Raw genomic sequence first — 13,672 nt, 5'->3', positions numbered from 1 at the left:
CCATATCACTCCTCCACTCAATAAACTCCAGTGGCTTAAAACTGCATTAAGACTTTCAGGATGCCCCATATATAAACACCTCTGGTATTTAAACACACACAACCTGAAACCAACTACCTTTCAAGTTTTATTAAACATTATACTCCTTTCTGCACCCTAGCAGCATTCTTACTGTTCCTCATATAATATGTTCCATTTCCTGTGTGTTTCTTTGCACTAGCCATATTCCATGCCTGACATGCACAAGAAGCCTTCCTGATTACCCACAACTACCAGTATCCTCACCAATTACATCATCTTCTGTTTTATATGTACTTATCTATATATCTAGCTAGCTATATACACAGATATAGATTTAGATGTAGATATAGATATATAAATGTTGCCTCTCCCCAACAGAATGTAAGATCTTCGAGGGCAGAGGTTCTTTCCTTTTAATTTTCATATTCTCAGTGTCTAGTACAGTGCAACAAATCCCCTTAATAAAAGGATTTGTTCTGCAAAGTTTGGATTCAGTCAAAGGGCTGCACTTGAGGACCTAGAAGACCACATGTGGCCTTGAGGCTCTACCCCTGGTAGCACAAAGAAGGTGCTTTAATAAATGATTTTTGATTAACTTATTAATTTAAGGTGATTTTCTAGTTCTAAATCCTTTGGTCTTACGATTAAGAGGACAGGCATACATTGAATTGTGGAAGGAAGCCAGCATGACATTTAGAATTTGCCACAGATAATCCAAAATCTAGGTAGTCTAGAAATGGAATTAGAAAAACAAACAAACAAAAAACAACAACAAACATGACTGCATGGTGCCAATTCAAAGACAAAATTATAACTAGGACACCTTAGACTTTCTTGTTAAATGAAGAAAAAAAGCACAAGCAATATTATTTCAATCAAGTGGATACTTGTGAAAACAAAAACTCCATTATTTTCCAAGGAGCAATAATTTTAAGAATTCATATATATTTTAGGGATAAAATTATCCTTTAAACATGCCTTTGTCCCAGCAAGCTGATATTAGTTCTACTACATACACTACTCCATGTATGTTACATTTCAAATGGCTCCCATCTATTCATCTTCAGATACCTTAAAGAGAGAGCTAAGTTGACTGGAGCAATTTCAAACCCAAAATGTCTTTTCATCCTTGCTCCGCAAGACAAATTAGATTTGCAAGCATCCAGACCTCAAACCTATTTGCTCTTTAATAATTTAAGCACTGAAAGGTCAAGCAGCTCTTTTCTGTTCCCCTTTATCAAAGTCCAAGTGCTAATGAAAAATAGCTAAATCCTATCTGCCACCCAATTGCCACACACTGCTGTCACCTTAATGTAAATTAACACATTATTAGCACTTAGGTCAATGGTAACCTGACAGAACTTTATGATTGATGTGTTTTTCATTTATAAAAATGAGATCATCTCACTAATTAATTTCATGAAACCTTTCCAACTGCAATTATAACCTCAAAACCAGCTTCCAAAATCTCATCATTTGAATGCCTTTTCTTTAAAAACAATAAAACAGCAAATTTTTCAGTACTGAAAACTGAAGAGGAGTGTCTTGCGTAGTGAGCTGATCAAGTACTGAATTAAAATTCGATTATTCTTCTAATGTATTACTCATAGTTCCTTTGTTTAAAGTTGTACTCTTCCTTTTCCATCACAATTTCAGTATTTCAATTAATATAAAATCTTCCTACAGCACCTGCAATATTAAAATACAATCCACACTGAGGACAAATCTGCCAGAAATAGGACAAAACTACAACAGGACTTTCTTGTGGAATGAAATTTAATTTAAAGTTTAATTTATGCTAGGCTTTCCTGCAACAAAACTCTAAGGCCTTTACAAGCAAAATAGGAAATCTACATTTATATAGAATGGCATATGAAGTAAAGCCCAGGAAAGAACATCTGAAAATCTTTCCATATGATTTTCTGAAAGTTGGGAGTTCAAATATGTTATAAAGTGTTCAGTTCTTCTTAACTCTGAGATGAAACTTGCTGTTGATTTGTTTTATTTTTAATTTTCCTGAGAGGCACTTGCTCCAGATTTAGAGGTCTTGGGTTCAGATCTCACCTCCCACACTTACATCTTACATGGTCTTGTCCTATGTAAGTCCCTTTATATTCTTGATCCTCAGTTTCCTCAATGTTAAGTTGAGAAGATTCTACTTGATATCCTCTGAGGATATCAAGTAGAATTATATACACAATCATATACAACTATGATCGTGTGATCTACTCATTCATCTTTATGTGAAATTCTTAATTTAACTCATGTGGTAGCCTGATTCCAACCATTTTAGAGTAAGTGTTATTGGTGAAAATTTCAAAGATTTTGCAATGTTTTCAAGTCCAGAGCTCCTAATTATGACTTCTACCTTGATTTGACTTTTTGGTGCAACTCATCATTTCCATGGTAAGGAAAAGAAAAAGCAGACACAGGAGACAGTAATATTAATTTGTTAATATTTTTGCTGGGTTGAAGATCTAAATAAATCTTTGCTAGGTTAAAAATCTAAATAAATCCCAAACCATGAAAGATGGATTCATAATGAAGATGGCTTAATACCAAGTTGTTACACTTTAAGCAATAAAATACACTTCATTTTGTCTGCTGTTTTACTCCATCACTCAGAGATACCATTTATACAAGTCTTTGCAAGATTCTTTACTGAGATTACACTCCATTGTTCAAAATGGCCTAATAAAAACACAACAAATTTAAACTCAGTGGAGTTCTGTGGAATGAAAGCTTTCAAATTGACACTAGCTCAAAGACAGCTCTAATGGGAAGACTCAATGTCTCCGTCACCCTCCAGAATATTCACAGCGAACAGTCCTTGGATAATTTCATGTGATTCTCAGCACCCAAAGTAGCTGACCGAACATAGTCTTGTTCATAAAATGACATTATGAAAACTGATAATAACAAAGACAATGGGCATTTGGTAACATACACTGCATATCATAAATAGATTCAGAGAATTAAATATTTTGTTTTAAAAACTTTAATTTCTTTTTGTCCTGGTCTGATCAAGATATGATCGGCCATAAATTACTTTGGGATATTTGTTGGGTACCATAAATGCATTCTGTGTTCTCTCAACCATAACTCATTACAAGGAACTTGTTTGGCATCAATAAGTCACTACTGCTCTTTGTGTGTGTGTGTGTATGTGTGCGTGTGTGTGTGTGTGTATGTGCACATGTAACTCAATACCCTGCTGCTCTGCTATTTAGTGATAAAATCTGGTATAATAAAATATTAATTACAGCTGAAAGGTTGGGTGAGAAATATGAACTCAATTACAGTCCCATATTGTGAACAAAGGGCAGGGTGAAAAAAATCCTTTAGTTATGGAGGTTTGGGATAATAAAAGAACAACCAGAACATTAGACTCAGGCTGGGAGCTCCCTAAAAGGCCACCTGTTATTAATCTTCACAACAGGCACAGAATTTCAAGGAAATTAGTCCTCAATGGCACATCTTTCTGGGCGATTTTTACTCTTAACTAGTTGAAAGGCTTTTTCCCATCCCCCCCATGATTTTTAATTTTCTCCCAGAAGTCAACATAATTTAATCATCACAATTCCATAACATAAACACATGGGCATTGAAAATTATAATCAAAGGTCAGACACTATAATTACAGTGTGCTCTCTAAAATAGTTCCCAGTCAATTAGCAAAAATAGGAATATGATACCCAAGACACACTGAATGGGCTATAGTCATCTCTGAACCACATATCCTTGGTTTTTTTTCTAAGTAGGCTACTAACTATCCAGGGAAGGCTCCAAAGATTCCCATTAATGGGAGATAGAATGGATTGTTAGTCCCTTCAGCCCAATGGAAGTGAGGTATGTTTCTCACTCCATTACCATACCACTGGGTAGACTGTGTGGAAGAGCCAGTCCTAGGGTAGTAAGTCAAAGTTATGGCCTCGTGCCCTATGTTTGGGGAGACCAGTGTTGGGCCAATGACCTGAACAAGCAATTAGAGAGAGAGGAGACGCATATTCTCCTTTAAGACACTGGAAATCTGTATACATACACATACGTATCACAGGGTATGTACTACAGACACAGTAAGCCCCTAAACTGCTAACATCATCAAGGCAAAGCGAATTTCAGAATGCTTAGTAGTTTAGTTATTTACAGGTTTTAGTTATTATACTCTCTCCTCTTCTCTAATCCTTCTTCCATACAATACGCAAAATAACCTACCTATACATAACCTACCTAACATATGCCTACAGCATATGTATCATTATGTTGCTGTTCTTCATATATGTCTGACTCTTGGTGACTCCATTTGGGATTTTCTTGGCAAAGATCCTGGAGTGGTTTGCCATTTCCTTTTCCAGCACATTTTACAGATGAGGAAACTGAGGCAAACAGGGTTAAGTGACTTGCCCAGGGTCACACAGCCAGTAAGGTCTGAAGCTAGATTTGAACTGATGAAGATGATTCTTCTTGACTTTAAATCCAGCACTCTATCCATTGTGCAATCTAGCAGCCTCTCATCTGCTACTCCATTGCTAAAGAACTGGTTCCCTACTGCTTCCAGGATAAAACAGAAACTCTTCAGCTTATTATTTACAACCCTTCACAGTCTGGCACTAGGTCTCCTTTCCAGTCTTACTTCACTTTACATCACACTATATTCCAGTCAAATGTATCTATTTGCCATTCCCCAACCTCAGCATTACATCTCTTACCTCTCTACCTCTCTACAGACTGTCCCCCATGCCTGGAATTCACTTTTATCACCTCTGCCGCTTAGAAGCCTTAGCTTCTTTGAAGGTTCAGCTAAGGTGGGATCTCCTGAGGGAAGCCTTTCCTCTTGTCAGGACTCTCTTCCTCCTCAGGTTATCCTGTATTTGATGATCAATGTACATATTTGTATTTCATTATCAATGTACCTATTTTATTCCCCCAATATAACGTGGGCTCCTGGAGGTTATGGACTATTTTGTTTTTGTTTTTGTTTTTGTTTTGTTTTGGTGAGGCAATTGGGGTTAAGTGATTTGCCCAGACTTACATAGCTGGTGAGTATTCTGTGTCTGAGGCCACATTCGAACTCAGGTCCTCCTGAATCCAGGGCCAATGCTCTATCCACTGAGCCACCTAGTTTCCCCCTGGACTATTTTTTATGTTTATTTTTACCCTTAGAGGCAGCAAGGTGGCACAGTGGATAGAGCACCAGCCCTGGAGTCAGAAAGACATAAATTCAAATCCAGCCTCAGACACTTACCTGGCTATGTGACCCTGGGAAAGTCACTTAATCCTGTTTGCCAGCTGCAGAAGGAAATGAAAAACCACTCCAATATCTTTGCTACGAAAACCCCAAATGGAGTCACAAAGTGTCAGACACAACTGAAAATAGCTGAACAAAAACGCTACACCTGGTGCCTAGTATGATGTCTCACGTTTAGTAAGAGTAATAAATGCTTATTGAATTGAACTGAATAATTGCTCCTACAAAACTCTAAGTTTCCTGAAGGAAGGAATTGTGTCTTACCCATTTTTGTTTCCTCCATATAGTATCCTATACATAGTGGGCTACTGAATGTTTGATGAATTCAATTTCCTCATACACTTTTACTCATGTCCCTCAAGCTGTCTGCTTCCCTTTTGTAAGTTTTCTTTCTTTGATGACTATATTGATCTACCTGGCCCCAAACCTCAGGCCATGCTTCACCTTCACATCAAATCCATCCATTTAACCAGGCCTTCTCTCTGCAGCCACGGGGGCCCTCCCTCTTCTCACCCCCTTTGCACCTGTTGCTTTGGACCTAGGAATCAAAGCAATATTTCCGTTAATTCTAGAAACTGCATTTCACCTGACTGCTCTGGGGATCAACAAAACATTCTCATGAATCTTGACACTGCCCTGGCCATCATTCATCTGCATAGATTGCCTTCCCCCATTAAAATATAACCTCCTGAAAGGCAAGTACTATGACCCATTTTTATATTTGTTTAACATGGTTGCCTAACACAATGTCTGCCACCTGCTTAGTAAATATTTACCAAATGTTTTTTCATTAACTCACTAATAGTCATTTTATCTTGATTTTATTATTTTAATGGGTTTGAACCCATGGAATCTGATTTTACCCTAAGTAAATGATGGAGCAGGTTGTGATTTCTACCAGGCCACAATTCCCCTAGGAATGGCCATGTCTGTTGTTGCTGCAGGGTCATTTTTCACTCATGTCCAAGTCTTCATGACCCCATCTGGGGTTTTATTGGTGAAGATACTAGAGTGCTTTGCCATTTCCTTTTCCAGCTCATTTTACAGATGAGGAAACTGAGGCAAACAAGCTTAAGTGACTTATCCAGGGTCACACAGCCAGTAAGTGTCTGAGGCCACATTTGAACTCATGAAGATGAGTCTTCCTGACTCCAGGCCCAGCACTCTAACCACTAAGTCACTGAGCTTCTTCTGCTGGTTCTCCAAAGCAAAGAAAGCAGTCAGCATTGGCTGCCTATGTGGCTCTGGTCTAAGGGACCACACAGCATAAAGAGCCCAGTCAAAGAGATGACAGGCTGAGCAAACTCTATTACCAACTCATTTATCTCTTCAGGGGAAGCAAGAACATACATGAAAAAAAATTCTTAAAATCAGGAGAAATGGGAGTGGGGAAGACAGTAAGCAACATGTTCTCATCTACATGCAAAACAAAAGTACAAATGCATTTTTATAGAAAGGTAAATTAATTTTTGTGATGCAAGGTGGCACAATGCCAGGCCTTCAGTTAGGAAGACCCACGTTCCAGAATTCAAATCTGGCCTCAGACATTTTCTAGCTGTGTGACCCTGGGCAAGTCATTTCACCCTGTTTGCCTTAGTTTCCTCATCTGGAAAATGAACTGAAGAGGGAAATGGCAAATCACTCTAGGGTTTCTGCCAAGAAAACCCCAAACGGAGTCACCTAAAGTCACTGAAACAACTGAACAATGATATCTATCACACCCTTCCACTGTATTTTCATGATTTTCCCCAACAATGTTAAAGTTTTTTCCGAGGTTTTATTGAGAAAGAATGTCTTGATTTTTTAGATGAATTTTCAAAAAGAATTGACATTATCATCCCTGAGGCAAGATGATGGAAATGGCATTTTTCTGGCAGTTATCATATAGAATATGACTTTTTTAAATGTATTACAACTTACCAAAAAGCACGTATGTAGGGGAGGAGATAGAGAGATTTAACAGATAAGCCTTACTATAACCCCGCTAGCATTTCAGTACAACTAAACAACAACAGAAACTGGCATATAGGAACTTGTACATTGAATTTTTGCAATCGAATGACAATTTGACCTTTCTGCTTGCAACCACACTAAAAAAGGCAATATTATTGTTTTGGAAATCAGACAATCGGCATGCGTATCTCTTATACTGTCAGCAATAGATGCGTTACTTTTGTTGCTCCCTTTAAAAAAGTTTTCAATGCAATTTTCAAGTATTGCGGCAGGCAATAAATTGTGGAATTAGACCAAAAACCAAGATGTTCATGAATTTTACATCTGCACTATTTAGAAGTGGAAAACAACTGAAAGACCATTTCCAAGCACTTAAAAAAAAAGGTGTCATTTGCTTAACTTCTTTCTTTAAAGAACACACAAAACTGCTAAACGAAGACAAGAAACTACAACAAAAAAGGAACTGTTTGGGTGGGTTGGTGGTACAATAGATAGAGTGCTAGGCCTGGAGTCAAGAAGACTCCTCTAAGTTCAAATCCAGCCTCAGAAGCTTAACTGGCTATGTGACAATGAGCAAGTTGCTTAACCCTGTTTGCCTCAATCTCTTCATTTGTAAAATGACCTGGAGAAGGAAATGTCAAAACACTCCCATACCTTTGCCAAGAAAATGCCTAATGGGGTCACAGAAAGTCAAGCACAACTGAAAAATAACTAAACAACAGCAAAATTTAACTGTAGGAATTTCAATGCTTTTGTGGTGCCAACAATTACCTTTTAAAATAAATATTAAAATTCTTAATTATAAAGTATTCAGAAACTCAAGGCAGAATGTGGCTCTGATTAAAGCCAGCAAATAGAAATCCTTGCCTAAAGCATAATACTAAAGGGTAACTGAAACATTAGCAATAGAGATATCATTATCTGAAACCAACACATAAAACACATTCCTAACACTGAAGGAGAATCATACTGTACAGAGAAGAAGGTTTATACTTTGGTCCAATGAGGAAGCAGTGAAGAATAATGAAGTAGTAATGATAATCAAAATGGAAGAGACATGAGAAAATATCTTGTTCATCTCCTTCCTTTAGAGAAACTAAGAGAAACTTGAGAAGAAATTAAGCCCTAGAGAGATTGAGCCAGGTGACAGAGGGTTGTACCTTTGGAAAACCTAAGTTCAAATCCAGCCTCAGAGATTTCCTAGTTATGGCAATTCACATAACTATCTGCCTCAGCTGCCTCATCTGTAAAATGGAAGTAATAATAACACCATTTCCTTGATCAAAAGATGTTATGTTTATAAAGTGTTTTAAAAACTTTAAAGTAGGGGCAGCTAGAAGGCACAGTGGATGGAGCACCAGTCCTGGAGTCAGAAGGACCTGAGTTCAAATCCGGCCTCAGACACATAACATTCACTAGCTGTGTGACCCTGGGCAAGTCACTTAACCCCACTGCCTAGCAAAAAAAAAAACCAAAAAAAAATCTTAAAGTACTATATAAATGCTGGCTATTATTATTATTGCTATTAAGTGACTTGTGTAAAGTCACAAAAATAGCAAACTAGGCACTTTGACAGGTACTATGCTAGATGGTGTGTGTGTGTGTGTGTGTGTGTGCGCGTGTATGTGTGTGTGTGCACGTGTATGTGTGTGTGTGTGTGCGACAGTGAGAGAGAGAGAATTAGAAACTTCCTAGTATGTGATTAGACAGCTAGACATGCTGTTTTTACTATAACTTACTATACTGTTGTGTGCCAAGATGTTTCAAAGGATTATTATTCATTTCTATTAGGACCATAATGGGAATTAAAACATCAGCAACACAGTACAATTATTAGGAAGTTGGTCCGCCTAAGCTGAGGTAGAATACTACAAAAATTTCAGGCTAACCTTTTTGACTGCTAGGATGAAAATACTGAACAGACATGATGGGAACTGGGTAAGGGAAATGCCAGCTATAAACAAGAGTGTTCAAAAACAAAGAATGATGACTATGTTCTGGAAACTGCTTGATACAATGGTACATTCCAGTACCTTCAAGGAGATAAAGATTGAATGACTATCTGGAAATGAGTTATTATGGAAAAGGACATAGTAAGAAAGCTTAAAACCTTACTCGAGAGGGAAGAAATAAAATAAAGCAAGATGCCTGCTAGAGGTAAATTCAATATCTGTTCAAGTAGTGGCAGCTGAAGATGAAAAGTGGGCTGTAAGCCTAGCAGTGCAAATGCATGGAAATCTCTTTGTAGAGTTAAGTCATCTCAAGAGCACATACATACTTTTCTGGGGAAGAGTCCTTTGAATCCTAGAAAGGACACGCCACTGAAATTCTACTGCAAGGGCAGGGGACTAATATAGACGGATAGAGAAGGCAAAGGGAAATCCTCAAGAGAGGAGCATTTGATGTGTTGTATACTCTGAAAATGCATAATCTTGAGGACACCTTAAGCCCTTCAAGAGGTTAAGTGGATAACTTTGTAGAAAAGAGAGCAATGTTTTGCACAACCTCACATGTCTAATCAATATCAAATTGCTTCCCTTCACAAGGTGGGGGTGAAGGTGGAAGAGAAGGAAAGAATTTGGAAATCAAAAGAAATTCTTTAAATGTTAGGGGTTTTTTTGACATATAATTGGAAAATATTTAACAAAATACGTTACAGAAAAGAGTATTGAAAGCCTTGATCATTTCCATTACATCAATAAACACAAGACTTCTGACTGTCACATCTGATAAGGTTCTTTCCAGATTATTTTTTTTTGTAGTACTGGGGGGTCAGTACTACAAGTTTTCATCCACACTGATTCATACCTTAGCTACATTTTAATTAGCTTGCTAGTACCTTCAGCGCTCTGGAAATACCAAAGTATTGTTGTCACCAGAGTGTCAATCATCCAATAAGAATTCCCACACATGGGAAAAGCTGAAGACTTAAAGATTTCACCCAACTGCTCACTAACTATATGGTCCTGTGAAAGTTTTTTAAACCTATTATCGCAGTATATAAAATGAAGATAAGAAGATTATGGAAATGTGAATAATGCTCTCACACTCACTTAACCTTCCTCAAAAGATTTCTATAAAACTCAATTATACAATGCTTTTTTTTTTTCAGAGTGGGGATAGAACTGTGATTTCATTGGCATAGGGAACTCCCAGTGAGGAAATTCTATCTACAAATGCAGATCAACAGTTTCTCTGTAACTTACAGTCTTAGAGCCTGCCTAGGAGAAAGGTTCCCACACTTTCTCAGTTCATGTCTCAGTAATTTTTTTTCACTATGTTCCTAGGCCAAAAGAAATACCTAATAGTTTTGTTTACTAAGCAGTTAGGTTCAAATATCAATAAATATTTATGTCCTAAAATAGGACTGTTTGGGAAAAAACAATGCAAATAAATTGGAGGAAAAATAAATTTTTGTTTCATTCTTAAATAACAATAATTAATTGCTAATGGGATATGTATGCCTGTTGGGCACTGCACAGCTTCACTAACTTTGGAATTGGATTGAATCCTACCACCTTCATTTCCTGTTCTACATTGATATTCAAGCAGTACTTGCTTCTTTTTTTTTTCAAATATTTTAATTAATTAATTAATTTTTTGATCAGAACAACAGCTGGAAACCCAGGTTTGGAAAGAGATGACATCACCACAGAAAGTTTGGAGAGTTACAGGAATAGTCCAAAGGACAAGTAAACAAAAACATATTTAAACATTTAATGTCTTCAGAAGGAATGTAGCCTCAACTTAAGGGTAGCACTGTGAGCTACCCTGAGGTAGTAGTTTTCCCAGTCTGTGAGAGATATCATGTATCATTGTGTTTCCCTGGAATGTTTAATATATCCTGTGATGCCCCTGTGAGTTTGGGGCAGCTAAACGGGATATAATACTGGGACTGGAGTAAAAAAAGATGCAAGTTCAAATACAGCCTCAAATATTGACTAGTTGTGCGATCCTGGACAAGTCACTTAATGTTCACCTCAATTTTCTTAACTATGACACGGGGATAATAGTAGTGCCTTCCTCCAGGATTGTTGTGAGGATTAAATGAGAGAATATGTGTAAAGCACTTAGCAGAGTTCTTGGCACATGGTAAGTACCATATAAACATTAGCTATTATTATTATAATCATCATGTTTGCTGTTATTGTTATTGTTGTTGTTACAGGGTGCCATGGGGGCATAATTTGGCATATAAATGTTAGCTATCATTATTATTATTTTTATAATTTTGTTAGCTATTATCATTATTATTTGTTTTTGTTGTTATAGGGTGCCATGGGCACCATTTGTGAGTCACTTGCCTAGGTAACTGACAGATTAAATGCTTTGCCCAGGGTTACAGCTAGTATATGTCAGAGATTGCACTGGAACCCAGATTCCCTTGACACTGAGGGCAACTCTCTCTCCACACTGCTTGCTTCTCTATATTGCCTTACAGTTCATAAAATACTTTCCTCAAAACAATCCAGAGAAGGGGGTAGCCAGGTGGCAGCTAGGTGGTGCAGTGGATAGCGTACTGGCCCTGGAGTCAAGAGGACCTGAGTTCAAATCCAGCCTCAGACACGTAACACTGACTAGCTGTGTGACTTCGGGCAAGTCACGTAACCCCAACTGCCTCACCAAAAACAAAAGCAAAAAAAAAACAACAATCCAGGGAAGGATTTTATTATTTATTTTACAGGGGAGGAAACTGAGGTTCAAATAAAATACTTGACAAGATCACCTAGCAAGCAAACAGAGGGTACAGAGTTCAAGCTCAGTGATCGTGAAATTATGTGTAAGTGCTCAGTACCTATAAATACTATATAAATATAAACTAGTTATGTTATGTAAGTACCAGCAACCACTCTAAAATCTGTGTGTGTGTGTGTGTGTGTGTGTGTGTGTGTGTATGTGTGTGTGTATAAAGATTATCTTGGCTGATGTGGGATAAAAAATAAGGAAAAGATAAAGGAGCAGAAAACATTTCTTTCTATGTTCCTGTCTGTTTTTCCTCTATTGTCAATTATTACAACCTTCAATCAAGACCATCTTCAGAGTAAAACAGTTCTCCTAAAGGGATCTGAGGTATAAAAAGACTTGAAAAGAATTCTTGCCGATTTCTTAGATGAAAAACAGGAACACTCAGTAATTAAAACAGCATTTTATCAGCAATCTTCAAAAGAAATAGTGCTGAAAGTGTTCCTATATACCCCTATATGCTGCTTCCTTCACCCTCCAACCTCCCACTCCAATAAAATTCTCTATTTAAGGGTAATATTTCTGTGACAAGTTTCCCACTGGAAACAAAAGCAATGTTAGTTTGACACTGGAACTCTGATGAAAAGTTGATGACACCCTAGGGCAAGCTACCAAAGAAGGTCATGCAATCTCATCCCTGGAGGTCACTAATAATAACACAAACCTTTAACAATATCCTAGACACTGAGCTATTTATCTACTTGAAGACAGAGGCTAGGATCATTTGATGCTCCCTCTTCTAAGTCTATGATTCTATCAATTGAAGTTTTATTATTTTAACCTAGTTGTGCAAAGAGATGCATGAAAGAACTTACGGGACCCACATACTGCTAAAGATGCTGCCATTCTAAGGCTCTGTATACGTTTGATTGAAATGCAAAACACACAGTGTCTACATGCAACTAATCATTTATAACTAATCCCTTAATTTCTGGAAAATCTAAGCAGAGGTGAAAGAATGAATGTTCAACTCAGCCTCAGAGCTGTTGTTCAATACCGATGGGGCTGCTATCCGTTGCTGTCTCTTTTAAAGCTAATCTCTGAAAAAGGTTCGTTGTAAGATATTTAAAAGTTAGTCAATGAACCCCTTCATTTCCTTTTATCTTCATACAGAACAGCAAGTTACTCTAATGTAAAGATATCTATTATACCTCCATCATGCTAATACTTCAACGGATCTATTTTCAGCTCAATGCGGATATACTCCCTCCTACAGTGATGATCATAATGAATCTTTATCTTCTCATCTCATGCAACTTTAGGCTACGTACTTCCATAAATCCTCCAAAGGTGGGGGCAAAGGGGATGGAACACCTAAATCTGCTTGGGGCCTTCTTCGAAGTCTTTCAACATTATATGGACCCCCATTTTAGTAAATTGAATGTATTATTTTATATCTCTTCCTTTCACTTTTGTTGTTCAGTCATTTCAGTTGTGCCCAACTCTTGGTGACACCATTTGAGGTGTTCTTGGCAGAGATACTGGAGTGGTTTGCCATTTCCTACTCTATCTCATTTTCAGAAGAGGAAACTGAGGCAAACAGGGTTAAGTGACTTGCCCAGAGTTCCACAGCTAGGAGGTATCTGAGACCACATGTGAACTCAGGAAGACTCATCTTCTTGACTCCAGGCCTGGCACTCTGCACTGCTCCACCTAGCGGCCCTTTCCTCTTACTACATAGCTACTATCTTTTCTTCCACCCTTTGG

The 13,672-nt window shown here is 37.6% G+C and overlaps 1 protein-coding gene across 5 annotated transcripts in view; it reads right to left on the bottom strand.

The window, feature by feature from the left end:
* The window catches only part of LOC114031828 (receptor-type tyrosine-protein phosphatase mu), a 958,139-nt gene that overhangs the window by 396,461 nt on the left and 548,006 nt on the right, over nucleotides 1-13,672 (bottom strand). The window lies entirely within an intron of this gene.

Source organism: Vombatus ursinus, unplaced genomic scaffold (genome assembly GCF_900497805.2).
Source record: "Vombatus ursinus unplaced genomic scaffold, bare-nosed wombat genome assembly UNPS02015255.1, whole genome shotgun sequence".
NCBI lineage: Eukaryota > Metazoa > Chordata > Mammalia > Diprotodontia > Vombatidae > Vombatus > Vombatus ursinus.
Note: the sequence above shows the minus strand (reverse complement) of the source record. Positions and strands in the feature narration are given on the sequence as shown.